The sequence below is a fragment of the Protopterus annectens genome, chromosome 6.part0 (assembly GCF_019279795.1).
Source record: "Protopterus annectens isolate FY-2018-M chromosome 6.part0, PAN1.0, whole genome shotgun sequence".
In the NCBI taxonomy this organism is placed as follows: domain Eukaryota; kingdom Metazoa; phylum Chordata; order Ceratodontiformes; family Protopteridae; genus Protopterus; species Protopterus annectens.
Window position 1 is genome coordinate 1718525344 of NC_056737.1, and position 27405 is coordinate 1718552748.

Consider the following 27405-nt stretch of genomic DNA (forward strand, 5'->3'; position numbering starts at 1 on the left):
TAAGTGAGGATTCAAGCAGAGGGGAGGACTCTGCTTCTTGGTTTTCTGATAATAAAGCATGCTGAGAGACTTTGCCAGTGAAACTGTTTCCACTGTTCCAAAGGAAAGTGTTTAAGAGACTGAGAAGAACATAAGATTTGACTAGTAGAATTGTGTGTACCTTGGAACTGAATTGAAGCAAATAGTAAAGAAAACCACAAGGCCTTCTATAGGTATGTAAATAATCTCCACGGCAATAACCAGATTTGCTCTGAGCTGCTGCACAGTGGTACCTCCTATACCAACCCAACAGATATTGCCAATATACTGGCCGACAGATTCAGTGCTAACTTTACCCCCCCAAGGGACCAGTCACAATACCAGTAGATTGCCAGGCACCCGATATTACTGCTGCAGAGGTTAAATCAAATTTGCCCATGGCCAAGAATACAGCTTCTACGGGACCTGGCAATATCCCTGGCTGTGTTCTACATGAACTACACAGTGAACTGGCACCTCACCTGTGTGCCCTGTTCATTCACAGCCTCACCTCAGGCTTTGCCCCTACCGAATGGTGCACTGCTACAGTCATCTCTCTCCACAAAGGAAGAGCGACTACAGACCCTGGGAACTATCGCCCCATTAGCCTGACGAGTCTGATATGCAAAGCTATGGAACACATCATCATGGACCTAATAAACAAGGATATAGGGAATCTCCAAACTCTGGATCCCACATAGTTTTTTTTGTGAAGGATAGATCATACCTGCTCAACTTGATCAACTTTTTTGAGTCAGTCACCAGAGCTGTGGATGAAGGCAAGGTGGTTCATACAGCCTACCTTGATCTGGCCAAGGCCTTTGATACCATCCCCACTGAGTAATCATAGAAAAACTCACCAAGCTAGGCATCAACCCCTATATCACTAGGTGGGTTGCAAACTGGCTCACAGGTCGAAACTAAAGTGTGAAAGTAGCTGACTCCAAGTCAGACTGCTGACCAGTCACAAGTGGAGTCCCGAAGGGGTCAGTCCTGGGTCCTCTCCTGTTTGGTATCTACTTCTGAAGTCCAAGCCAACATGAAGGGACTCTGGCTAACAAAGTTCACAGTCGATTGCAGTTGGGAGCTGCTGTTAACTCCCTGAGTGATGCTGACATCCTACAGAAAGGCCTCACTGAGACCAACGACTGGTGTCAGAATCATGGCCTTAAACTCAGTGCCAAAAAATGTGTCATCATCACCTTTGGGAAAAACCTGGTTCCCATGAATTACCACATCATGGTAGTTCACTGAATACAGAAGGTGTTATGAGAGATCTGGGAACACAGGTTGACAGCAATCTCTCTTTTGACCACCACATTGCCACTGTAGTCAAAAAGTCCTTCTATGTGGCACATCTCATTACTAAGGGTTTTGCATCCAGGAAGAAAGAGGTCATTGTCTCCCTCTACTCTTCCCTCATTAGGCCAATAATTGAGTACAGTGCTCTATTTGGCATGTACCTCATTAAACACCTGCAACAACTGGAGAGGCCACAAAAGTACCACACAGAGGATCCTAGGCCTTAAACATTTGCCCTATATGGACATACTAAAAAAACTCCAACTATTCTCTGTCTCATATCGCGTACTTAGAGGCAGTCTCTGCTTGACTTACAAAGCCATGTCTGACCCAGCTCTTTTAGAAATGCTACATCTAAAGAAATCCCAATCCCTTCTCACCACATGCTCCAGAGACCTCATTCTCATTACCACAATCAACAGAACATGCTAGAGGGATAGGTTCATAACCCAGAGACTGCCCATGCTATAGAATAGACTTCCTATACATGCCAAACAGAGAACCTCACTAGCTTTCTTTAAGAGAAATCTTGAAGAGTGGATGGGAAATAGAAAATTCTCCCCATGGATTACTCCAGTGGCTTTACTCGACAGAGGCACTGGGAACTAAGGTTGGGTGGCATGATGCCAGGGTAATCCTAAGGGCTAGGCTTTGGAGATGGAGATGAAAAGAAAGAAGACCAAACAACACAGAAATTAGTGAATACATTTGAGCTTGTAAAGCATCAGTTGCATCTGTAAGATATTACTGTATAAGCAAATGTGGAAAGAATGGACTTTTGTTGTTGTTGACTTTGTTAAATTCATGGGGGACTGGAACACATTTGCCTTACTTCATGCAATTAATGTTTGGAAGAACAATAAGGGGAGCGGAAGAGAAAGGAAAAAGGTAACTGTAAATAAAGCAATTTCAGTTCTTAACAGTACTTCTTTGAAACTTTGCATGATATAAATTGCACACTTTATAGAAAAGCATTTTTAGTTCTTGTATGTGATAATGATATTAAAGTAAACTGCCTTTTTTCTCTCTCCTTTTAGTATAAAGAAATGTAGGCATTACAATGCAAAATGAGAAAATGCTAGATAAAAACATGTTTAATAGGCTGTAGTCTTGGGTTGTTAAGGGTGGAGATGGGATGCAAAAGTACCCATATCATAATATGTGTAGAGCTGATGCATTTTCTTTTGCATAGGTGAATTCATGGATTAAGACCCTTGACTTAATCTGATACATTTTAATTGGAAACAGGTAAATAAGAGAACACTGAATGTAATGAAAAGTTTTCCTTTATAAATGTTTCAACTCATCTTTAGAGGCTTGCAGATGAGGACTACATTTTTTTCTTTGACATTTTCATGGAAACAGGCTGATAATAGGGCAATAAAAAAGCCAGAACACTTGTTCCTTCAAGGCTAAAAGTTAATGCTTTCTAAATGCATGCAAGTTGTTTTTTTTTTACATCTGGGAAGGGAAATAAAGGTAACAAAAGAAAAGGCACCAATTAGTTGAAGTAGAAGTGCAGGCAGGAAAGTGAGGAGTCTTAGCATAGATAACCACAATTCTATGTTAATTAAAGTGTGTGTTTGTAGCTATTTGTGACAGTTCTTCCTATTAGGGTAAAACTTTGTTATGTGAAAATGTACATAGTGTTTTGTGTTTATATTAACAGGTTCTGAGTGTGTGTTTTTTTTTTTTTTTTTGAGAGTTTTCATTAAAACAAACAGGCTTGTAAAATATGACGGGTTCCATTGTTGGTAAGAAAAAAATTAATCTGGCAATTATGAGTGGGTGTGTGTATCACAAAAGCTGGAAATGGATATTTAAAAAGCCATTATATATATATTAACTGGGTATAATGACTTCTTATTATAATGGCAACACTTTACATGTTATCTTGGAATGTGAATGGTTTCTGAGGTGTAGACAATAAGGAAAGAATATTTAAGTATATTAAGAAATGCAGACTGCAAATGGCAGTGCTATAGGAGACACATTTTAAAAGAACTGAGGATGCGAGTTTGATAAAGAACGGTTTTCAGGATTGATATTCAGCAGAATATCAGGGACAAAGGAAAATAAGAGTATTTGTATTAATTGCTCGATGAACTCCAGCAGGTGATAGAAGAGAAACAAATACTGTAATGGCAGATTTGTGGTAGTTGGGGGCTATTGGCATTTATTTATATTCTACATAAAAATGGTGTTATGGAGCTTAGAAGATTTGGAGGAATAATTTGCTTTTAACTGGGAGTATTACTTATAGATGGGGACTGGAGTTTGATTTGCAACAATGAGGATGTATCTGGGGGAGGGTGGCTAGAAGGCAAAATATAACACAAGTGGATAGATTCCTGAAGAAATGTATGAAAATATTTGTATGGAAGATATGAATTCATAGTTTCATAGTTTAGCACTAGGCTATCTGCCCTGGGGCATTTGTAAGCCTAGCCATAGTGATGTGGCTTTCGCCACCCCATGAAATGGTACAAAAATGTACAGAATAGATTTAGAATATTGTGCCTCTGTCTAGTAGTGACACAGTGAAGGTCCCCTTATATAATAGAATTAGTTTACTGTGCCCCCATCTAGTAGTGACACAGAGGTGACCCCTGGGGTAAACTTACGATCTCCCATCCACTCATCAAGATTTCTCTTGAAGAGAGTCAGTGAGGGGCTCTGCCTAACATGAACTGGGATTCTGTTCCAGAGCATGGGAAGCCTCTGGGTTATGAATCTATCCCTCCAGCATGTCCTATTCATACTTGTGCCAATGTTTAAGTCTTTAGCTCTTGTGTTTCTGATGGATTTGGCTTTTTTGAGGTGGAGCATGTCCATCAGTTCCTGATTGGACATGGCCTTGTACATCAGGCACAGATCACCTCTGAACAGGCGGTATGCTACTGAATAGAGCTGGAGTTTCTTTAGTCTGGCAGAATAAGACATATGTTGGAGACCCTTGATCCTCTTGGTGAGGTACTTTTGTGGTCTCTCCAGCTGCTGCAAGTGCTGGGTGAGGTACATACCAAATGGGGCATTGTACTCAATCATGGGTCTGATGAGGGAGGAGTATAGGGGTACAATGACATGCTTGGATCTGGATGTGAATCCCTTCATGATAAGGTGTGCAAGGTAGAATGTCTTTCTAACCACTTTGGCAATGTGGGTGTCAAATGAGAGGTCGCTGTCGACTTGGGTCCCTAGGTCTCTGATTACTTTTTCTGTACTCAGTGGGTTACTGTCTATGTGATAATTTGTGGGTACTTTGTTTTTCCCAAAGGGGATGACTATACATTTTTTGGCATTTAGTTTAAAGCCATGACTCCGGCACCAGTTGTCCGTTTCTGTGAGGCCTTTTTGTAGGTGTATGTGTCAGCTAGTATATCGACTATGGCGCCTAGTTTGCAGTCATCTCCTTACTTTGTCAGCCACAACCCTCCCATGTTTGCTTTAACATCTGAGAAATAAATGCCGAACAAGAGGGGTCCCAGGACAGATCCCTGTGGGACACCACTTGTGGCTGGCTCTGAGTCTGACATGGCTCCAGCAATTTTGACTTTATGGGTTCTGTCCTTTAGCCAGTTTGCAACCCATCTAGTGACATAAGGGTTTACATTTAAGCTGTTGAGCTTATCTAGGATGCCTGAGTGGGGTATTGTGTCGAAGGCCTTATCCAAGTCCAGGTAGGCTGTATGGACAATAGAAGGAATCCTGAGAGAATTTATTATTCCCCAAGATACAAGAACTGGGCTATACTAGACAGAAATTATATTTCACAAGAAAATGTGAATTTAATTAAGAATATTGAAAAACATCCAGTAACTATTTCAGATCATGCTCCAGTAATTGTTAAGGTAAAAATGCTGGGTAATAAATAATGATGCGATATTGTCGCTTTCCCACCTTATTAAAAAGAATTTAAGGTATGGTTAGTTGAAATAATTTGGGAGTGATTAGGAAGATGGAAAGTACTCCAGAAGTTATAGGTAGTGAGTAGGATAAAATGAAAGTAGAACTTAAAAATAGGGTAAAAATAAAAGAAAGAGAGATATGATTAAGTAACAATAATTATTTAGGGGGCTGACAAGGGATAAAGTATTAAAGAAAAGGAGAAATCATACAGAAAAAGACAGGGTACATTTGCAGAGTGCTAAACAGAAAATAAGAGAGTATTAGCATAATGTGCAGTAGTTTAGAAAGATTGCTGTTAATCAACTTTTTTTTTTAATAACTCTAGAGTGCACAAACGTAGCACAATGACTTGAACATCAGAAAATAGTAAGGGGTTTTGACAAAGTTAGGGAGCCTGTAATATGAAAAATAACTTGAGATGCTGTGATGGTATTAGAGGTATTTCAGGAATTTTATTAAAGTTTGTATAAAGCAGAGAAGTGGGGAATCAAGAAAATGCACAAATGGAAATATGTATAGAAGACTTAAATGTGCCATGGTTAGAAGATATATGAGCATCAACAATTAACAGTTAAGACCAGAGGAAATGAGATAGAAATTGATGTATAACCAATCTGCAGGAAAGTGTCTAGGAATAGATGGTGTTCAGGTGGAAGTTTGGAAGCTAGGAGGGAATAAAAAGATAAAGATCTAGAAGGTTTTGTTTAACAGTATTTTAAAAGGAGGAGAAGCACCAACTTTCTGGTTCTGGAAAAAAAAGCTGTAGTGGCTATAATACCAAAAGAAGACAGTAAGACCCATCAGATCCAGCCTTCTGGAGACCCGTTTCAATTTTAGACCGTGATTATAAAGTGTTAGCTAAAATAATGGCAAAGGTTTTGCCAAAATTGATAGATATGGATCAGTGTGATTTTGTGGAGGGGAGACAAACATTTGACAACATTAAAAGAACAATGATGATCCAGAGGGAAGCAGAATGTAAGAAAATACTGCTCTTGTTGGTGAGTCTTGATGCAGAGAAAGCAGTCAACAAAGTAAGCTGGGATTTTATAAGTAGTACAGTTTAAGTATTTGCATTTTCTGATACAGTAAGGTTAAGTAGGAGGACATAGGAATCGTAGACAAAAATCAAGGTGGGAGATTCCTCTCTGATACGTTGCATCACAACAGAAGAACCAGGTAGGGGTGTCCTGTTTCCCCTTTGTTATTTGCATTACATTTAGAGCCATTGGCAAAGAAAGTAAGGGACTCAGAAATTCAAGGTTATAATTGATGTAACAGTGTTTTTATTTGCAGATGATATTCTTTTGTACCCGATAGAAACAGAAAAGGACATCTCAGTGTTGTGAAAAATTCTGAGACTGTTCTGGGTTATAAAATTAATAAAGATAAAACTAAACCTATAGCTGTAAACTATGTAATCACGCGTGAATTGGTTCAGCAATTTTTGTATTTATGGGGACATGATAAAATGAAGTATTTAGGAGTATGGGTTAAAACAAATTCTGTTATGGCAGCTAATGATACGTGGGAAGAGACTAAACAAAAGATAATACAAAAACTGAGAAACTGGAAGCTCTTGCCTCTGGCTATGAATAGCAAGATGCAAGCAGTAAAAATGTTTTAGTCCCTTTAGCTTTATACACAGGCCAGGCATATGTTTATGAACCAGAGGAGACATTTTGGATACTAAGAAAAAAAAAAAAGATTTTAAAGATTTTATCTTGGAGGAGAAGAGGGCAAGAGTAAAGTGGAATAAGTTGATCCTTCCAATAGAACAAGGAGGTTTAGGTTTACCTGACTTTAAGTGATCCTTTAGAGCTACACAATTAAGCCCTCTTATAATTAACACAAGCAGAAGGGCTACAGTTGAAAGAGGAAAAGGATGATGATAAAGTAAGGTGGAGTTGTTCAAGAAATAAAAAAGAGTGGGATTTTGGCTACAGATCACCAAGAATAACAACAAGCATACATAATATTATATTCATAATGTAGCAGAAAGTATACTAAAAACTAACCCAACACGGGAATGGATAAAGGAGATTCTACCGATAGTGATGACTGCAATTAGGGATACAGAGAATAGGCAAGAGGGGCCTTGAATTTACTGGAGGGGACTGACAAAGGAACCAAGATATTGTGAACACACAATTAGAGAAAGAAAGGTGATAGAATGGGAAGAGGCCAAAAAGATATTCATGTTGCAGGCTAGAGATTGTCTTCCCTCCCAGGGATTGATCTCAATATAGGCAAAGAGAAAGGAATAGGAGAATCCTAAATGAAAGAAAGGTCTGCACTGGTTATAGTTTCAGTTAAATGTAGAGCAGAAGCAGCTGTTAAAAAAGGGATAATTAATAGGGCATATAAAATATTGCATGATAACTACAGGAATTGATCAAAGAAGGCCTGAAAAGATTGGGAAGAGAGATTAAATTAGCAACTCACAAAGAAACAATGGAAGAGCATACATATGGCTCCAAAATATACAACAGAATGTAGAAGATTTAGGATTTTGCTTGGGTGCTTTTATACCACATACTCCGTAGAATTTTCCCTCAGGTAGACAGCAAATGTTAGAGATGTAATGGTTTAGAAAGAGGTACTTGGGACCATATGTTCTTGGAGTGTAATGAGTTAGCAGACTAAAATTTCCCTACAGTGTACTATGTCGTGGAATACTTGGCAAGAAAATGAGTGTACTAAGGAAATGATTTTTTGAACTGGGATACAGAATCTGAATTGCCTAGACATTGGCTTTTTTCAGTTTAATTTTGGTGGCTGCCAAAAAAGCAATTACTAGAAAATGGAAATCAGTCTAAACTAGCCATACCTGAAGTAGTGAATGTTGTAACAGAGATAAAAGAAAAGATAAAAGAAGAGGAAGTGGGATCTTTATGAACAGAGTAGGAGTATATTGCTTAGAAAAAAAGGAGGTTGTGGGAACAGTACATGCAGAAAGTGCTTTGGAGGAGGAATGTGGTTTAAATGAAGGCAGGAATTGAGTAATTTATGCAATAGGTTCATAGGTGTGTACTAGGTGATTGACCACAAGGTTTTTTTTTAAACCTAGCTACACATCCCAAATTTGTGAAAAGTTCTGGTACCTTAGGTAAGTGTAAGCAGGGGTTTGGGCGATGAAAGCTTTACAAGCAGGGGCCTGGGAGATGAACCTTTTATAGGCTGCCTGTGTCTGTTAGAGGCATAGGTGCCAAACCAGGGATGATTTTCCTGTTCCACATCCAGTTGTTAAAGTTGCACTTAATTGGGTTAGGGAGGAATGCTGTTCCACATGGATGGGGAGCCTGTTCCAGAGAAGGGGTAGTCTCTGGTATATATACCTGTCTCCCCAGCAATTCCTGTTTATATCACAGGCAAGATTTAAGTCTTTGGAATGGGTAATTCTGGTGCTGTTTCTTATGCATATATGCAGGAGGTCCATCATGCTGGGGTCTGACCAATGACTTGTATACCAGGCGTAAATCTCCCTGACACAACCTGTAGGAGACTTGAAGCAAGGATAGGGTCATGGGGCAGTCTGTGTAGGACATGTTATTTGCAACACACATTCTTTTAGTGAGGAACATCTGTGAACATTCCAATTGTTGGATGTGCCTGGTTAAGTACATTCCAAAAGGGCTATTATACTCAATGATAGGACTGATGAATGCTGAATACAGGGGAAAAATGACCTCCTTGGACCTAGATGCCATACCTTTGTTTATAACTTGCATATGATAAAATGGCTTCCTCACTAATGTAGACTTGTAGTGGTCAAAGGCTAGATTACTACCTGTGTGTGTTCCCAAGTCCCTGACTACTGGGTTAACTCTTAAGGCTGTGTTTTCAGTATGATAGTTACCAGGGTTGGATGACTTCCTGAATGGTATGGTTATGCATTTCCTGGCATTTAGTTCTAGTCTGTGGCTGTGACACCAATTATTTGTGTTGCACCTTTCTGGAGAATATTTGTGTCAATGAGGCATTCTCTGACTGCTCTAACTTCAGAGAAGTAAATGCCAAAAAAAAAATGAGTGGTCCCAGGACTGATCCCTGATGGACTCCACTTGTAACTGGCCCCTTTGTAGAGATGGACTCCCCAAGTCTAACTTTCTAGGTCCCGTCTGTGAGTAGGCTGGCTATCCACTAGGTCACATGAGGGTTTATACCTAACCTCTTGAGTTTGTCAACGATGCCTGAGTGGGTTATTGTGTCAAATGCCTTGGCTAGGTCAAGTTAGGTACCGTGAACCATTTTGTCACCATCCATTGCTTTGATGACCTTCTCAAAGAATCCCACCAGTTGTGTAGGTTTGACCTGCCCTTGACAAAACCAGATTGGTTTGGATCCAGTGTGTGGTCATTTCCAGTGTCATTTTGTTTTAAACAAGAAACATCTTTATTAAATTATCACCTATGATATAGTCATACATTTATGTAAATGAAAACAAACCATATTGACATAATCTCAGCTGCAGGCATTTTATATCACAAACAATATTGACATAATCCTTGGTGCAAACATTATACATCACATATCACATATAATCTACCCAGTCATTGTCAATCAAACATTACATAGCTCATTCTAGTCCTGCCTTCTTTTAAACCTCATTCCCCCCCTGTATTTATTGTTCCCACAATTCCCAATTTTTCTTATATAATTTGCACCTACCCTTTTTTTAAAGATCATAGGTTCATAGGTTGCTACTAGGCTATCAGCCCTAGGGCCTATACAAGCCTAGCCATAACAATTCCCTGGCTGTTTCTTCCCACACTATTTACTTCCCTGGTCCCCTGTCTAGCAGGGCGACTGACATGATCCCTGGGGTGAATTTCCTTTCTCCCATCCAATCGTCAGGGTTCCTTTTGAAGAAGGCCAAAGAGGCTTGACATGTATGGGCAAATCTATTCCAGAGTCTGGGGAGTCTCTGGGTCAGGAACCTATTTCTCCAGCAAGTTTTTATTGTGATGACAAGGTTTAGATCCCTGGAGCGTGTGGCTCTGAGGGATTGGGATTTCTTTAAGTGTAGCATGTCCAACAGCTCTGGGTTTAACATGGCCTTGTATGTTAAGCAGAGATCGCATCTGAGTATACGATATGCGGCAGAGTATAGCTGGAGTTTTTTAAGGCAGTCAGCGTATGGCATCTGCTTTAGGCCTGTGATTCTTTTAGTTAAGTATTTCTGCGGCCTTTCCAGTTGTTGCAGATGTCTTGAGAGGTACATACCAAATGGGACGTTGTATTCTATAATGGTTCTAATGAGGGATGAGTAAAGTGGGACAATGGCCTCCTTTTTGTGGATGAAAAGCCCTTAGTGATGAGGTGTGCCACATAGAAGGATTTCCTTACTGTTGTGGTGATGTGGCTATCGAAGTTGAGACCACTGTCCACCTGTGTCCCTAAGTCTCTTATCACACTTTTGGTGTTTAGTGTACTGCCACCTATATGGTAATTCATGGATACATGTTTTTTCCCAAAGGGGATAAATATACATTTCTTGGCATTGAGCTTGAGCCCATGGCTCTGGCACCAAGCATCTGTTTCTGTAAGGCCCTTTTGTAGAGTATCCACATCATTTGAGGATTCAATAATGGCTCCCAGTTTGCGGTCATCTGCGAACTTTGTTAGCCAGAGTCCCTTAGTGTTGGCCTGTACTTCAGAGAAGTAGATGCCAAACAAGAGCGGTCCCAGGACTGAACCCTGAGGTACTCCACTTGTCTGGAGCTGGATTTGGAGTTGGCTATTTTTACAGTGTGGGTTCTATCAGTAAACCAGTTAGCAGCCCATTGGGTGACGTAGGGATTAATGCCCAGCTTAGTAAGTTTATCTATGATTCCAAAGTGGGGGATGGTGTCAAAGGCCTTGGCAAGGTCTAGATAGGCTGTGTGGACCACCTTACCTTTGTCCATGGCTCTGGAGACTGATTCGAAGAAGTCAGTCAGGTTTAGGAGACAAGATCGGCCCTTCACGAACCCAAACTGGGTGGGGTCACCATTTCCAGTTGTTTTATCTCTGTTACTATATTCAGTACTTTTAGTACAGTTGATTTAGACTTTGATTCCCATTTTCTAGTAATTACTTTTTTAGCAGCACTATAATTAGACTCGGCAGTGCTTACTGTGCCTAGGCAATTCCGATTCTGTATCAAAGTTCAGAAAAATAATTTCCCTAGTTACACCAAATTTGTTCACCTAGTATCTTGACAGAGAAGTCTGTAGGGATCTTTCAAGTCTGCCATCTCATTAAACTCTCAGAAAATATATTCCCAATTACCATTTTCTTCCCCATCACGCCTACAACATTTGCTGTCTACCTAAGGAAAAACTCTCTGGAGTCTACTTGGGGTATAAAAATATCTATGTAAACATTTCCAAGCAAAATCCTAAATCTTTTAGATTTTGTTGCATATTTTGGAGACTACATATATCCCCCATTTTTTGTTTGCGAATTGCTTATCCAGTCTCGATTCCCAATCCTTTCTAACCTCCTCTTATTGATTTTTATAGTTATCATCATGCAATATTTTATATGCTCTGCTAACTATTCCTTTTTAATGACAACTTCTGTTCTAGATTCTACTAAAAACTCTACCAGTGCTAGTCTTTCATTTAGGACTACATCCCCCCCCCCTTCTTTCTCTTTGCCTATAATCTGATATCAAACCCTGATAGGGAAGGCAGTCTCTAATCTGCAGTCCAAATAAATCATTGGGGTCTTCCCATTCGGTTAATTTTCCCCCTCTAGTTATTTGCCCACAATACCTTGGTTCCTTTGCCAGTGTTCTCCAATAAATTCCAGCACCATCTTGCCTGTTGTCTGTATCCCTAATTGCAGTCACCCCTTTAGGCAGAATCTCCTTTCTCCATTCTCGTGTTGCCTTAGTTCATAGAATACTTTCTGCTACTTTATTAATATAACATTCTGTATGATTATTGTTATTCTCCTTAAAGATCTGCATCCAAAATCCCAGTCTCTCCTTTTTACTTGAGGTTCCCCTCTGTTTCATCAGCCTTCCTTTCCACTTTGAATTATAGGTTTCTCCTTGTACTATGTATAGGAACCTTAACTCCGTAGCTCGGAAATACCCCTTCAAATCTGGTAATTCCAATCCACCTTTATTATATTGGAAGAATCAGCTTATCCCATTTGACTCTTACCATCTTCTCCTATATAAAAACCTTCAGCTCTTCATTAATTGCTATCCACAACTTCTGCTCTGGTTGAAAAAATATGCCTGACCTGTGTATAAGACTAAAGGAACTAAAAACATTTTAACTGCTTGTATCTTATTATCCATATCCATATAACAGAGTTTCCAATTTCTCAGTTTTTGTATTATCTTTTGTTTAGTCTCTTCTCACATATCCTTAGCTGCCACACCAGAATCATTTTTAATCCATACTCCTAAATACTTAATTTTATGTCCCCATAAATATGGATATTGGTGAACCAAGTTAGTGTTTGAGTACATAATTTATTGCTGTTACCTTTGTTTTAGCTTCTGGTCTGGTGGTAGCGTTGTTGCCTCACAGTTAGATGTTGCCCGTTCGATTCTCAGTTAGAGCGTCTTCTGTGTGGTGACATGCGTGGATGGGCGTTCCTTCGTTGAAGGTTGTGCGTTAGGCCCGGCAAGCCAGCACGTAAAAATTTACTGCCAATCATTAGCAGACCGGAGTTCTGCTGTGGCGACCCCTAACCAGGAAAAGCCGAAAGACACAAACAAACCTTTGTTTTTAGCTTCATTAATTTTGTTATTCTGAAAAGATTTTAAACCGCCTCAAAATGTTCCACAGCACTCTAATATCCTTTTCTGGTTTGTCAGGAATAAAACAATATCTGCAAATAGAGACAGCTTTTCTTGGCTACCATGCCAATTATATCCTTGAATTTCTAAGTCCCTTATTTTCTTTGCCAGTGGTTCTAATTGTAATGCAAATAACAAAGGGGAAAGAGGACATCCCTGCCTCGTTCCTCTGTTCAAGCAGAAATTATCAGAGAAGCCCCCCCCCCAGTTTAATTTTCCTCTCCGATTTCTCATATATCCTCCTAATCACTGTTGTAATTTTATCAGGAAATGCAAATGCTTCTATTGCCATGCTCATAAATTCCCAGCTTAATCTGTCAAATGCTTTCTCTGCATCAAGACCCAACAATAACAGTGGTATTTTCCTTAAAATCTTATCTCTGGATTATCAATGTTCTGTTAATGTCAAATGTTTGCCTTCCCTCCACAAAATCACATCGATCCATATCTATCCATTTTAATATCACATTTGCCGTTCTTTTAGCCTTTATATTCATAAATACTTTATAATTATGGTTTAATATTGAAATGGGCCTGTATGAAGTTGGATCTGATGGATCTTTACCCTCTTTAGGTATTCTAGCTACCACCGCTTCCTTCCAGGATGTTGGTACTTCTCCTTCTCTTAAAATACTGTTAAAACCTTCCGGATGTTTCAGTTTTTTCCTTCCTATCTTCCAAACTTTCACAGGAGTGCTATCTATTCTTGGAGACTTTCCTGTGGATTGGTTATACATCACCATTTTTAGCTGATCTCCTCCTGTTGTAACTGTTAGTAATTGAGCCTCATTTACCTCTAATCTTGGCAGACTTCATATATCTATAAACATTTCCATGTGTACCTTTTCTTGATTTCCATATTTCTCTGCTTTATACAGATTTTCATAGAATTTCAGAAATATTTCTAATACTTCTACAGGATGTTTTGTTACCTCCCTTGTTATAAGCTTCCTAAGCTTGGCAACAGCCCTTTCTACTTTCTGTTGCCTGAGTCGTCATGCTAAAAGTTTTTGTGCTCTAGAGTTATCAAAAAACAGTTACTTAACAGCAGTCTTTCTAAACTCATGCATATTATTGATGTGATCCCTTATTTTCTGGTTAGCATTCTGCAGTTGCTCCTCCTCTTGTTCTGTGAGATCCCCCATTCTGTAATACTTTAACATTTGTCAGTCCCGCTAAATAATTATTGCTACATCTTACCCATATCTCTTTCTTTAATGTCCACCCTATTTTTAACTCCACTTTAATTTTATCCCACTCCCTAGCTATAGTTTCAGAAGAAAAGTCTGTCTTCTCTAATAGCTCCTGAATAATTTCCACTACTCATTCCTTAAATTCCTGTTTTCAGCAGATAAGTGGGAAAGCATCAGTGTCTCATTTTTATTTCATTACCCTGTGTTTTTATTTTAGTTATTATCGGCACTTGAACTGAATAGTTATTGGGTGTATATCAAGACCTTCAACTAAATGCAAATGTTCCTGTGAAATATAAGTTCTCTCTAGTCCAGCCCAGTTTGTGTATCTTGGGCAATAATATTTAAATTCACTTTGAACTCCTAGTACTGAATTCACATCCTCCATGCCAAATATCTTCATAAATTTCTTTAAAACTCTACCCTCTTTTGCTGTACTTTGTCTTCTAGGCCCCCCCAGACACATTTTTACTGCTGTAAATCAAGTTCCAGTCACCATCTATAAGTAATTTTCTTTGTTGAAAGCTGATTATTTCTTCAAGAATTTTCTTAAACTCCATTATAACAGTTTTAGGTGGAGTAATAGTACATGCCAGTGTAATCCTCCAACCCTGTCAGTAGCCGATTAATACTACTAATCTACCGTTATCTCTCTCATCCTCTCATTCCATTATTGGAACTCCTCTTGCAGTTAATATAAGTATTCCTCTTTTCCTTTGTTCCAGGTATTCTGCTGAATAACCATCCTGAAACCTTTCAAATTCACATGTTCAGTTCTTTACAAATGTGTCTGCTGTAGCATAGCTATTTGCACTCTACATTTTTAATATAGTTCACTACTCTTTCTTTTGTGTATTTATCTGCAAGACCATTGACATTAAAGATATTACAGAAAGCATCATTTTCTTGAAAAGTTATTATTCACACCTTTTATGTATAACAGCTTTTTTGTTAAATGTGTAGTTTCAGCTTTTGTATTACATGGATACACTGTTTGGCTTTTATACAGTTGTTTCTTGTTATTGCCATTTGAGCCTATGCCAAATCTTATAAACTTTTTTGTTGTATTGAAGGCCTTGAAACAAACAAACAAGCAATACCCCAGTACCCCCTAAAACCTGTTAACTTAATAATCATACAGAAAACTATGTGCATCTTCAAATATCGAAGTTTTACCCTCCTAATAGGAGCAAATGTCCCAAACTGACAGCCACACTCATAGACTTGAGTTAACATAAAAGAAAGATTATCCATGCTAAGATGCATGGTGCAACCTGTGTATCTGCTATTTATTTTCTGGTTTTGGCTTATCTTTATAGCTCTCCCAGCTGGGAAAATACCTGAATGCTTTTAGAGAACATTATCTCCTTACCAATTTCTCTCTTTTTTTTCTAGTCCGTTTCTGTTTATCAGATTGTCTTCATGGAGATATGAGGTCCAGATACAGAATTGCTACTAAGCATACATTTATTTGCTAGAAAAAAGCCTTATAATAATTAGTATTATTTTTCATTTACTTTCTTTAGAGTCCCCACAAGTACCAAAAGTCCAATATTTCCACATTTTCTTGTTCTGTCATTTCACAAATATAATTATTGCTTTGTAATCCCACATTTGTCAATTTCTAAGTTATATTCCTGTTCATATCCACCTCCCAAATCCTGTCAGTTTTTTTATTTCAAACGTTCTCTTGATTCTTTTAGTCAGCTCTCATGCTTCCTTTCTCTCCAGCATTTTCTATTGAAACATTGGAAAAGGTTTGACTGGCACAGTTTCTGTGTGGCCTTTATTACCAGAAGAGCAAGAAGCAGAATCTCCTTCTGTTTCACATCTCACGTTTTGTTGGACAAACTTTTGTATTTCCTCCTTAGCATATACTTCATCAAAAAATTATTTTGGCCTTCCAGGAAAGAATATTTTAAATATAGCTGGATACAGCAGTTTGAATCTCATGCCGCCTTCTTGACATTCCGTGAACAGTAGAGTAAATGTACTTCTCTTCTGCCTGGTATATAACGATTAATCGTTCTCCACAAACACTCTTTTGTCTTCCACTTTTAGTACTTTGTCCTTCTGCCACAGTTTTTTCAGAACCAAGTCCTTCCGCTGGTAGGATTGCATCTTTACTATTTAACATCTAGGTTGCTTTCTCATAGCCAGGTTTAGAGCATTCACACCATGTGCCCTTTCAATTAACAGTTCCTGCTGTGGAATACCAGGCCAGTTGCTTATTTGTGCTTTCATAAAGCCAATACAGTCTGTTCCTTCCAGCTTCTGTGGTACAGGTGAAAACCTCAGTTTTTCCCTACAGGCTGTGTCTTCTAATTCTATTATTTTTGAAACAGCTCTTCCTAAACAGTCTTCTGTTCAGCCAGCCTTTTCTTCATTGTTGATCTTTGATTTTTGCACTTTTATCCCCTCATCTGAATATCTGTTTAAAACTTCATCCATTTTTCCAGTCTTTTGTTGTTTGAGTTAATATACTCCCGCAGTATTTCATTTATTTTAACAAGGTCTGTGTGCAGTTGCTGTATGCTTTCCTCTAGGTTACTGGAGGTCATATCTGTAGCTTGCACTGCTTTTTGCTAAACAGCTGTATACGTTTCCCAGTCACTGTTTTTTCCTCACCTTTTTTAGCTGATTTTCCTTCAGGTCCTCTGTATTTCTTTTTTTTTCCTGACATCCAGGCAGTGCACTTACTAGCCATTTACTGAAATTTACCCAGAAACACAAAAGTCCACTGGCCTTCTCTGATAAATTTCTGTTCTGACACAGGGAGAGCTAGAATTAAGCTGTTACTCAATGTGCAGACATGTAGGAAGTCTTTCCAGTGTTATTATTGATCATTTTCATGGTACTTCTTTCCATGGCTTTGTGTATGAGAGTAGTGAGACTTAAGGGTCTTTAGTTTGCAGGGTTTGTAAATTGCCAACATATGTACAGAGGGATGACTGTTGCTGGTCTCCATTCATGAGCCAGAAAACCTGCTTGGAGGCTACAGTTAGATAGCAATTCCAGAGGGCATGATATGTCATGTTTCATGTTGTATAGAAGACATTCTGGGGTATTTTCTGGATAGATTTGATTTGATTATATTGGATAGAGCAATATATGTGATGTGTAATGTTTGTAAATGTGAACTTGTTCATATGGTTTAATTACTTTTATGTAAATGTAATGTTTATGTAAATGAAAGTTTGCCTGTGTCACAAGTGATAATTCAATAAAGGTGTTGAAAAAAAAATGTTCAGAACATCGTAGCTGATATGATCACTGGCCTGCTCTCTACCCCTGGAATTTTCATGATCAGTGGGGGTTTTGTTTTTTTTCCCTGGTATCTTGTTAGACCATGCTTTTGTCTCTGGAGAGAAGTGACTGAGGATGCATGATATACCTCAAGAAACCTTCCATTCATATATGGCTGAAAGATTTTAGGGATATTGACTTATCGATTTATTGCTGAAGACTCAGTATTGGATGTGTAACTAGTAGTATTAAGAAGATAGAAAGATAAACAAGAACCTGTAGCTGAGATGCCTTTTAACAGTTGGCAGGGCATAACAAACATTATGGTGAGCACTTGAGGCAACTCTACCTTCCCCTACCTGCATCTCATGATTCCACGATGTCATCTTAACTACTTGCAAATAATTCGTCTAAGTTGACATTCTGCAGATAGATGCCTGTGATTCATGTTGAGTTTGCCCTTGGATTTCTTTTAGATGTTCATGTAGTCTTGAGAGAGAGAGACATTTTCTGGTAAAAATTGGAATCTTTAAATATGTGAATTTCAAGAGGTTAAAGGTGTGAATTATGAAGTTGTTGTTGCCTGTGCAAGACTGTTAAGAGTGCCTGATTTGGGGCCCCTGAGAGCATTATTTCAGTATGTGATTTTATTTTTGCTAGTGAAGATATAACTAGTGAAACCCAAGGTTATTGAATGAAGCTCACATTATAGTAAACTGGAAGACTAAAGTCTGTCTTTTGTGACTCAGTAATTTACTGCTTAATGCAGGCTGTTTCTCTTGTCCTGGTATTTTTTTTGTCATTATCCTGACTAAGCAGCCTTCCTAGTCTCTTACCCTCACTTGATAATACCACCCCACCATGCCTTAGAGGGTCCTTCCTTTTCCAGATTGATTACCTTATTAAACACTTGTTAGCAAAAATTGGTTGGCATTTGGCCTTTAAACATGTCTGCCAAGGATTTTTCCTTTTGTATCTAACCTTTCCCTGTGTGTTTAGATCATGGTCTGCAGTAAAGTGAATGCTGATCTTTTTGCGTTATCATCTGTGCAGTCTGTGCTAAAAATGCCATAAACATTTCTACAGTTGTCTTATGGTGCTAAGCAAAGGGCTCACTTTTGTAACGTTAGCACGAGCGGACCTGGTTTCAATGATTAATTCCTTAAAGTTGAATTTAATATGTTTTTTGATGGTACATCAGATAGTAAGACTGATTTTCTTTTCAGGAAGCCCACTTTAATCAGTCTGCCTCTGCGGCCCGAATTAGAGGCTTTTTTGGTTAATTGAGAAAATGAAGTGCGTGATTTACTTAGCAGAAGTGTGATAATTTGTTTTATAATATGACTGAAATGAAAGAAAAGATTTATTGGAATTGAAAACAATAAAAACATATCACCAAGGCTGATAAAGGGAATGCTGTGGTGGTCATACATTACAGTTTTTATAGCCAAATGAATATGCTTCATGATGAAAAAGATTATGCTGCGATTAATCTGGCTGAAGTGAGAAAGGTATATGAGATTACATATGCTTTTATAGAAGAATGGTTAATGGAAGGTTGGATTACCAATGAGATATCTCACTATTTTAGAATTTGGAATCTGAAATTGGGCAGGATTTTTGGCCTTTCTAAAATACGTAAACATTTGGATACTTCGAGTTTTACACCTATTGTAGCCAGTAGTGGCAGTAAAACTGAACCCATGGCCATTTATGTTGATAAGAGTTTGCAAAAATTGGTGAGTAAAGGGCAATCGTATGTTAAAGATTCTGTTGAATTTAATCAGAATATTAAAAAGTTAAAAGTGGACAAGGACATGTGGCTGGTTATGGCCGATGTGGTTTCCTTGTACACTATCATACCAAACGATGAAGGTTTGGAAATGGTTAGTGAGATGCTCTGTGAATCTAAACGCTTTGTGAGTAATGAAGTGGATTTGATTGTTAGTATGTTGGATGTCATTTTATCATATAATTTTGAGTTTGATGATGTTATTTACAGACAGAAAATGCTGTAGTGATGGGGGCTGCTATGGCCCCCAGTTAAGCTAAATGTGATGCGTTGGGAAAAAGAGTTTATTTTTAATTCAGAGTTTTTTTATTAATATTGTAGCTTATAAGAGTTTTATAGATGATTGTTTTCCTTTGGAAGGAAACAAAAGCTGCATTGTTGCATTTTATGGTATATTTAAATTCTATGTCAATTTTTTTTTTTAAATTTACTTTTAGTTTTGATTTAGAGTGTATTAATTACATGGATTTGACCTTGTTTAAGAAAGCCAAGAAGTTATGCATAAAGATTTGTAAAAAAACAGTGCAAAGTAATAGTTACTTGCATTATAATGGTATGCATAGTGACAGACTTAAAAAGAATATTGCTAATAGCCAATTTGATACAATAAGCAGATTATTGGGCTCCTAAAAACAGAGGTAGCTAATTTCATGGCAACCATGCAAATGGAGATCAGTTGCATGACTGCCGAATCATACACCAGTGCACTGTACGAACACGTACACAAATGCATGGATCTCGCCATGCCCAATAGAACCAAGATGCTCTCCTCCAAAAAACGAAGCCAATCTGATGGTCCCCTGCCATAAACAAACTCTACAACATAAGGAGGAAACTGATGTGGAATAAGGTGAAGTCCCAAGACTGGAAAAACTCCCTTATCAGCCTCAACAAAAAGTTGCGATCCCTCATCAAATCCTCTAAAGCTAGCTATGAAAACAGAATTGCAGCAGATAGTAAAGAAAACCACAAGGCCTTCTATAGTTTTGTAAAGAATCTCCACGGCAGTACCCAGATTTGCTCTGAGCTACTGCACAATGATACCCCCTATACCGAGACAACAGATATTGCCAATATACTGGCCGACAGATTCAGTGCCAACTTTACCCCCCCCCCCCAAGGGACCAGTCGCAATACCAGTAGATTGCCAGGCAACCAGTATTATTGCTGCACAGGTTATATCAGCACTGTCCAAGGCCAAGAATACAGTTTCTATGGGACCTTACAATATCCCTGTGTTCTACATGAACTACAGAGTGAACTGGCACCTCACCTTTGCGCCCTGTTCAGTCACAGTTTCACCTCAGGCTTTGTCCCTGCTAAATGGCGCACTGCTACAATCATCTGTATCCACAAAGGAGGAGTGACTACAGACCCTGGGAACTATCTCTCCATTAGCTTGATAAGTCTGATATGCAAAGCTATGGAACGCTTCATCATGGACCTAATAAACAAGGATATAGGGACACTCCAAACTCTGGATGCCACACAGTTTGGTTTTGTGAAGGGTAGATCATGCCTGCTCAACTTGGTCGACTTCTTTGAGTCAGTCATCAGAGCTCTGGATGAAGGCAAGGTGGTTCATACAGCCTACCTTGATCTGGCCAAGGCCTTTGATACCATTCCCCCCTCAGGAATCATAGAAAAACTCACTGAGCTAAGCATCAACCACTATATCACTAGGTGGGTTGCAAGCTGACTCGCTGGTAGAACCCAGAGTGTGAAAGTAGCTGATTCCAAGTCAGACTGCTGACCAGTCACGAGTGAGTCCCAAAGAGGTCAGTCCTGGGTCCTCTCCTGTTTGGTATATACTTCTCTGAAGTCCAGGCCAACACAAAGGGACTCTGGCTGACAAAGTTTGCAGATGATTGCAAGTTGGGAGCTATTATTAACTCCCCGAGTGATGTTGACATCCTACAAAAAGGCCTCATTGAGACCAGCGACTAGTGTCAGAACCATGGCATTAAGCTCAGTGCCAAAAATTTCATCATACCCTTTGGAAAAAATTTGGTTCCCATGAATTACCACATTGATAGCAGTCCAGTGAACACAGAAGGCGTTATAAGAGATCTGGGAACACAGGTTGACCGCAACCTCTCTTTTGACCACCACATTGCCACTGTGGTCAGAAAGTCCTTCTATGTGGCACATCTCATTGCTAAGGGTTTTGCATCCAGGAAGAGAGAGGTCATTGTCTCCCTCTTCTCTTCCCTCATTAGGCCAGAGTACAATGCCCCATTTGGCATGTACCTTACTAAACACCTGCAACAACTGGAGCAGCTGCCAAAGTACTTCACAAAAAAAATCCTAGGTCTTAAACATTTGTCCTATATGGGTAGACTAAAAAAACTCCCACCTGTTCTTTGTCTCATATTGCCTACTTAGAGGCAATCTCTGCTTGACTTACAAAGCCATGTCTGACCCAGCTCTGTTAGAAATGCTACATCTAAAGAAATCCCAATCCCTCCGCACCACACGCTCCAGAGACCTCAGCCTCATTACCACAATCAACAGAACATGCTGGAGGGACAGGTTCATAACCCAGAGACTGCCCATGCTATGGAATAGACTTCCCATACATGTCAAGCAGAGCACCTCACTGGCCCTCTTGAAGAGAAATCTTGATGAGTGTATGGGAAATAGAAAATTCACCCCAGGGATCACTCCAGTGGCTTTACTCGACAGAGGCTCTGGAAACTAACGGGTGGCACAATGCCAAGGTAATCCCATGGGCTAGGCTTGTAAAGGCCCTAGGGCCATTAGCCTAGTACTTATGAACCGACGATGCTTGCCATTTTAGGGTTGAATGTAAGGCATTTAAAAAGAAGTTTTGTGCAAGAGGGGTGTGACCGCATCTGCACTGGCCCAGTAATCAAGGAGCGTCAGTCTTCACCACTAGCACCAGCACACACACACACGCGCACACACACACACACACACACACACACACACACACACACACACACACACACACACACACACACTAAAGTAGGATTTCCCTTAAGAGCACACAGAGATCACAGACGGTCTGGGGCTGGTTTCTCTCTCTTTTTCTCCAGATCCCCAATAAGAATCCCCACTGGCACAACTATAGGGTTGAGATCTCAGCTGAGTGGCCAAGCCAAAACCAACAGTACCCTCTCTGTCCAACCAGTGCTTCATGTCCCTGCCCAAGTAGCTCACACACACACACACACACACACACACACACACACACACACACACACACACACACAGACACTTTGAGATTTGATTGATGTACGGTGGGTATAAAAAGTGTACGCATCCCTGTTACAATGCCAGGATTTTGTGATATAAAAAAAAGAGACCACAATAAATCATTTCAAATCTTTTCCTGCCTTTAATGTGACCTGTAACTTGCAAAATTCACTTGAAAATCAAACAGATATATTAGGGGGAAAATATAAAAATAAAAAACATACAATACAATGGTTGCATAAGTGTGCACACCCTTAAAGTAATACTTTGTTGAAGCACCTTTTGATTTAATTACAGCATTCAGTCCTCTTGGGGTACACATCTACCATCAGTTACAGAGACTCTGATTAACCCCAAATAAAGTTCAGCTTTCCTAGTAGGAGATTTTGAAGAAGTTTTGTGTACCATTGGACAAAAGCACTCAATAAATCTTTATTCTGTCGGCTTGTTGGTTTCACCATCCTTTTTGTTTTTTATTGTGTAATGTTACTGTTATCCAAATAGTAGGCGTGACCAAGTCTTGCAAGGTTATTGCAGTGGCCAGCACAGTGTCACCAAATACATGTGCAAGTATTCTAAGAGCTTAAATATGTCTCTAAACAAGCCAGCCACAATTAAAAGGTTTAAATATATTTAATAATAATAAATAAAAGAACAAGACAATACTGAAACAGCACAGTAACTACAGAGTTCAGAATCACAGGAAATATTTTAAAACAACATTGCAGGACAGTCTCAAATAAATACAGAAAACATATAAACAAATCTTTACTATATTCTTGTCTATGTTTAAGAAATACTATATCCTAAATAACTTACTTATAAAGCAAGGCAAATGCAGATGAGTGGATGTTCTTGTTGGGTCCAAGACAAGACACAAAATGCACACACTTTCTCTGTGAGAGTTCTTAAATTAATAATCAACATTACTGCTCTTTGTCACCTGCCTTCACTTCCCAGGCTAACAGAAACTTAATAAAATTTAACATTTCTCTGTGAAAAATACATCTCTCTCACTTGTTTGCCTAGAACTAGAAGTCGTAAAACAAACACGTTTACATTTGAAACCTAGTAATTTCTGTTTCAAGACAATAGGAAAACCTTTAGCTCTAGACATTGTCTGCTTACTGAGAGATAACACAATCGTAAAACATTCTGATTACAACCTATTTTCTTGAAGCCCTGCAAGTTAACTCCGTATGTTCCAGTTTCTACTATTAAATCGTACATTTGCACAGGTATGTAGTTTATGTACATTTCTGTTCTTTTCTAGTCGGGTACACTGTGGTTACATTCTTGAAGCTCAGTACATAACATACAGTTCTCTATAAATTGTAGCAGTATTCACAAATAATTTAGAAATGTTTACAAAATTCCAGCTAGCCCGGTGGCAGCATCACAGAGAGTACCCACCTGGGATATTAGATGAGGCTGTGGAAAATATAGTTTTAAAAAGGGAATTGATAACGAAGGATTATATAGGAACTATTGCTAAGGAGTAGTCTAATACAGATATAGAAAAAAATGTTTTAGCTTGTTTATTCTATAATTCTGTTGTTGTTGTGTCTTTTGGCTTTTCCCGGTTAGGGGTCGCCACAGCGGAACTCCGTTCCGCTAATGATTGGCAGTAGATTTTTACATGCCGAGTTGCCAGCTCTGACGCACAACCTTCAACGAAGGTACACCCATTCATGCATGTCTCCACACAGAAGACGCTCTAGCTGAGAATCGAACCGGACAACGTCTTACTGTGAGGCAACAACGCTACCACAGCACCACCACCGCAGTTTATTCTATAATTCTGTAGATTATAATATTAGGAAATAATAAGAAATAATTGGAAAATCTTAATGACCTTTCAAGATATTAATAAAACAATTGGGAAATGCCCCTTTGTTTGTGACTAAAAGAGGTAATAATTTGAAAGAGTATTTTTTTACAGACAATAAAAATAATCTGAGTAGATGTGTTATTAAGGGAATGTATGGATGTAATAATTGTAATTATTGTAAACATGTTAGGGCATAACGTTTTATATAGCAGCTAGGAATTATGAAATTAATTTTCTTTGTAGGATATATGGAAAAAAAAGTTTTCTAAACTAATGCCTTGGCCAAGCATGTACATTTATGTCATTCTAATGAAATTTTTTTTTTTAATTTTATAAATTTTCTATAATAGATTAGGTTAAAAATTATTATTCTAGGTGGGATGCTGAGGAAGATCTTCATTGGGAGGAATATTGTTTGGCAGCTCAGGCTTTTAATGCCTGTGTATGTCCGGGATTAATGATTGAGAATTTTATGGTAGTTCTAAAAAAGAAAAGGTTAAATCATTGAAGTACTTGTCATGTGATTTTTAAGTTAGGTTATTATTGATGGTGTGTTTGAATATGCAACTTGGTCTGATGAAGTTCATTTTGAATGAAAGCACTTACCAGTTGTTAAATGTTTATTGTTTTAATAACGTGAATTGCATTTTGTGAGCTGTTTTTATATCTGTTGTTTTATAGCATTTCTACAAATGAGGTAGCTCACCCAATGACCTCCACCATGAAGTGTTTTCAGTGGTGAAGTCTCGTGATACCCTCACCCTGAGATAGGTGAACCAGCATCAGCCCTTTTTTTACACCTTCTTTGACTAGCTTCTCTCACACCAAGGCTGCTAATTTATTTTATTTATTACCCAGATAAGCGAACTGCTTGTTTCTTGGATTCTCTTCAGCCATGATCCCTGCCATAATAAAGGTAAGTGCAATATGTCCATATAAATACATTTAATGTGCATCTAGGCTGCAATATTCAAGGTAAAATGTATTCTGTTCCTACAAGGCAGTTCAGTGTAACAAGACTGCCAGCATACTTTTGGAAGTGGAAGGAAAATGGAGAACCTAGATAAAACCCAGTTGCTAGTGCCACACACTGGGCTTTATTCCGCTGTATAATGCAATCTGGATGTTAGTTTGATTTTTAATGCAAAGCAAATTTTCTGGCTACATACATTGCTGTATATCCCTGTTATTTAAAACTATAAATGCATTTATTTGATTTTCAGTATATTTGATGTAATATGGTAAATTGTCCCATTTATTTTTCTCTAAATGATTGTGTATGTGTGTGAGCCAGCTCTGCTGTGTATAGGAACTACAGAATGTGACCTTTTTATAGTGTACAAGAGTGCTGCAGTTTTTTATGGAGATTGATGATTAGTGTACTTTATTTCATTAATTTTCCGATGACCTACTTAATCCAATTCAGTTACAGGATTCCGAGCACATTCTACTAACTAGGAATAAGAGAGTAACTTAACTTGAACTAGGTGCCATCCCATCACAAGATATACAAATACGTACGTGGCATGTATATCTATGGCAAGTGTAGAAGATCAGCAGTTCTTCTGAAGTACATCTTTGGGAGGTGAGAGACTGGAGCACCTAGTGAAAACCACGGAAATACAGGGAGATTGTGCATACTGTGCATTGAAGATACCCCATCTGCAATCCAAACTGTAGGATTAAGCACCATGATGCTGTTCCTGTTTACAGTGCACAAGACCACTCTGAAGTGTATGGAAATTGGTAATGACAGATCCCTTGTTTAGCAGCACTAGCGACATCATTGATACTATGGTAGGATGAAGTATGACAGCTGCACGCCAACAGACTGCATAAATAATGACACTTTACCAAAGACCAGTTTTTCAGCGGGTCATGTGGCATGGGTTTCGTCCTTTCCCCTCAGAAATTATTATATTAATTTTGTGGGTGCTGAAGGTTTGGCCTTCAGCCAACGAATAGGCCACCTTGAAAGTGAATTGATTACTTAGCTTTTGATCAGCTTACATATCAACAAACTAGCTTCCAAAGAACTGGCATCGAGTTGTAGTACATGCATCGCTGTTCCAATGTAAATGTCTATGCATATACAACACATGCAGCAGATAAGTGAAATGATTCTGGACACAGTACCATGATAGCAGATTGAAAAGTATGCAACATTCAGGTGGTAAAGAGTCTGTCATCTAAAATGTCATACACCTGTCATGCTCCTATATCAGCCCAGGCTAATTTGCATCCACATGCTTCTCCCCTACATACTCTCCCATCCTGAAATGGTCACCATCAGAGATTCCTTACCTACATATCCATCTTCTCTCCACCATTCTCCTACCTCTAAACTTCTCTTGTCCTATCAGTCTAGGTTAACAGAGCAAACAACACCAACCTGATACAGAGTCTAAGGCAGTACAGTTATTATCTTCATAATGCAAATCTGCAAATCAACAAAAATCATTGTATCTGTCTTGCAGAACTGTATATGTATAAATCCATTTGTATGTAAATTCACACATGCTTTGTAAAAAATCTGTTGTATATAATAATAATAATAATAAAAAAAAAAAAAGGTTGGGGGATTTCTAACCATCTCATATTGCTACTGTAAATTCTGTAACTGTGCCTGTCCTGTGATATTCCAGTAATTGTCAATGGATATGGGTAACCCAGGTTTGTAACACAATTGTCAATGTATATTTTTTACTTTAGAGCTTTTCTTTCTGGGCCTCTGCTGACTATAGGCTTCCATCCAGATGGACTATCCCAGTAAACAAAAATAAATAAATAAGTAAAATAAATAAAATACACTAGAAAAAAATGTGTATTCTCAGTTGTAGGCAACAAAGAGGATCTCTTAAAGCTATCTCTGTAGGTCTTCCTTCACCAGCTAAACCTTGAGATATAACTGCTTCTTTGTTGTCTCTTTGTAGATGTACTTTTTCCTTGCTTGTCAGCTTGTGCCACCAACATGGTCTTGGCAGTGTCCAGAACTAGCCTCTTGGATGGATATATGTACTTATGGTCTCAAACAAGTAAAAAATAGAAGCAGGGAAACAACTAACATGATATGGTGCTTGTATGTAAACCT

The 27405-nt window shown here is 38.6% G+C and overlaps 1 protein-coding gene across 2 annotated transcripts in view; it reads left to right on the plus strand.

Annotated features, from left to right (window-relative positions):
- The window catches only part of ALS2 (alsin Rho guanine nucleotide exchange factor ALS2), a 2167716-nt gene that overhangs the window by 1172889 nt on the left and 967422 nt on the right, over positions 1-27405 (plus strand). The window lies entirely within an intron of this gene.